At 78.0% G+C, this 2,500-nt stretch overlaps 1 non-coding gene across 1 annotated transcript; it reads right to left on the bottom strand.

The window, feature by feature from the left end:
• Positions 1-450: 450 nt before the first annotated feature.
• LOC139826833 (5.8S ribosomal RNA) lies at positions 451-603 on the bottom strand. The gene has a single exon (XR_011736957.1). It is a non-coding gene; the product is annotated as a 5.8S ribosomal RNA (ribosomal RNA).
• Positions 604-2,500: the final 1,897 nt, after the last annotated feature.

Genomic DNA, 2,500 nt, shown 5'->3' with positions numbered 1-2,500 from the left:
GCGGCGCGGAGGGGGAAGGACGCCGCGGGGAACGTTCCCCGTCCCCGGCGGTCGCGCGCGCGCGCGCGGCAGCACGGCACGGTACCGCCGCGGTACCCACCCGCAGACAGCCGCCCGCGCGGGACGAAACCGGGGGCGAGGCCCGCGCCTCCCCCACCGACACGCGCTTCGCCTCTCTCCCCACCGCCGCCCGCGCAGCAGGGTCCCTGCGACGGAACCCTGGCGTGGCCGCACGGTGGGACGAGCTCCGCACAGCGGGCGCTCCGGGAGCGGGGAGCATCGGAGCGCTCCCCGAGTCTCGACTTAGGGGGACGAAGGCCTTCGCGCGCGCCACCGGGACGCCGCGGTCCCGGGCGCGCGTGGGGCCTGCGAGGCAACCCCAGCCGCGCCGCAGCCTGCGGCCGCGCCGCCGGAGGCGGACGGCGGCCCGGCCGGCGATTGATCGTCAAGCGACGCTCAGACAGGCGTAGCCCCGGGAGGAACCCGGGGCCGCAAGTGCGTTCGAAGTGTCGATGATCAATGTGTCCTGCAATTCACATTAATTCTCGCAGCTAGCTGCGTTCTTCATCGACGCACGAGCCGAGTGATCCACCGCTAAGAGTTGTCTGGCTTTCGGCGCCGCCCCGCGCGCGCGGGGGGGCCGGGACCGCTCGCCAAAAGCGGCCCCTTCTCTCTCTGAGGACGGCCCGCCGCCGGCCCCGCGGCGCGACGGCATCAGGGCCTCGCCTCGGCTGACCGTACCGACACACACACACAGGCCCGGGTGGCGAGAAAAGAGCCAGCGGAAAACCCCGAGCGGCAAGGGCGGGGAGCACGCGCTCCCGACAGACGGACGCCCCTTGTCCGCTTCGGAGGCGGCCCAGGCGCCCGGGCTCGCCCCGGCCTCCGCGCGGAGGCCACGGCACCGCCGGCCACGCGCCGCCTGCCGGACCTCGAATCGGCGCGCGGACGCTGCCGGACGAGCGGCAGCGACCGGGCAAAGCCCGCGTGGGGCGACACACGCGCCCCCCTCGGAGGCCGGCTACGCCGCGCGACGTCCACCGGCTTCCCCACGCGCGCCTCCCCGCCCCGGACGGCGAGACGGGCTCCCGCGAGCTCGACCGCCCACGCGCCGGGGGCGGACACCGTCGGAACCCCAAGCCAGCGACGCGCACCGCCCGCGACCCACCGGAGAGCGCCAGCCACCAAACCGGAGCGGCTCGCCCCTCCCGGGACCACCGCCACCGCTTCTCGCCCGGACCCCCTTCCCGCGGGCGGCTCACCGCCGCGAAGGCGGACGGCGCTCGAAGCAGGGGCGACGCGCCCGCTCTCCCGCCCGCCGTCGGCGGACGGTGACCGGGAACGCGACGTCCCCCACCCGCGCGCCCCCACCTCGCCCGGCGAGGCCCGGGAAAAGGGCGACGTGGACAGCGACGGTCGGGGCCCGAGCCGGGGCGGCCACAGGCGGCAGCGGACGTCTTCCGGCGGACCGTTAACGGCGAACGGCGCCGCCGCCGCTCAGACCGGGGCGCCACCCTGGACGGCGGTGAGGCGACCGGAGGCCGCCGAGCCGCTCGGCCGGGAGGCGAGGACGAGTGGGGAAGCGGAGGGCGCCGCGCGACGCCCGCACCGTGCGAGGGGGGGGCGGTGGAACCCCGCCGCGGGCCACCGGGCGAGACCCCGCCGCGGGGCCTCGCCACCCCGGCGAGGGAGAGAGAGCGCGCGTCAGACGGCGCTTCCCCCCCCGCGCCGGGGCCGCCCGTTTCGAGGCAGGCGAGCCGGCCCGCGGCCGACCGCGCCGCGGCCTGGACTTCCGCCGAGGCCGGACCGCAGAGAGGGGGGGGCAGAGGGACCCCCTCCCCGGCACGGCTCCCCGCGTCAGGGAGGACGACGGAGCGGGCGACGGACTCCCAGGGGCCTCGCGAGAGCGACTCCCGCCCCCCTGGAAGCACCCGCCTCCTCGCGCCGCCGCCCGGAGCCCTGGCGGGTCGCAGCGAGCCGCCCGAGTCTTTAAACCGCCGCCCGGCTTCCCGGCCTTCGACCCCCCGGGCTCGCCAGAGGGAGGGCCGCAGAAGCGCGGACGCTAGGTACCTGGCCCTGGGGCGAGGGAAACGACCTGCTGGGCCCCGCGGGGGTGCCTCCTCCGCTGCCGCCCTCGGAGGAGCGTCCGCCCGCGGGGGCGCGCCCGAACGCCCGCCGCCACCGCCTACGCCCTCCTGGCCCGGGAGCCGGGGTTTCCCTCAGTAGCCCGGCACGAAACCCGGCAGGAGAGGCGTGGCTCGGGCCGCCCGCCGCTGGTGCGGGACACGGCCGGCCCGGCGCGAGAGCCTCGCTCGCCACCCGTAGGTTGGCGGCGGTGGAGCCCGCCCCCCCCGCCCGCCGGCTCCCCTCCCTCTCTCTTCCGCCGGGGAAGAGGGAGAGAAGAGGCGCGGCGGGGAAAGGGAAGCCGCTGCCGCCGCTCGCCAGCCGGCGCCGCGCGCCAGCCCGGAACGCCCGGAGGCCCGGCCCCGTGTTGCGCTGC

The sequence above is a fragment of the Patagioenas fasciata genome, unplaced genomic scaffold (genome assembly GCF_037038585.1).
Source record: "Patagioenas fasciata isolate bPatFas1 unplaced genomic scaffold, bPatFas1.hap1 Unplaced_296, whole genome shotgun sequence".
NCBI lineage: Eukaryota > Metazoa > Chordata > Aves > Columbiformes > Columbidae > Patagioenas > Patagioenas fasciata.
The sequence above is the reverse complement of the archived record's forward strand: the minus strand, read 5'-3'. Positions and strand labels throughout refer to the sequence as shown.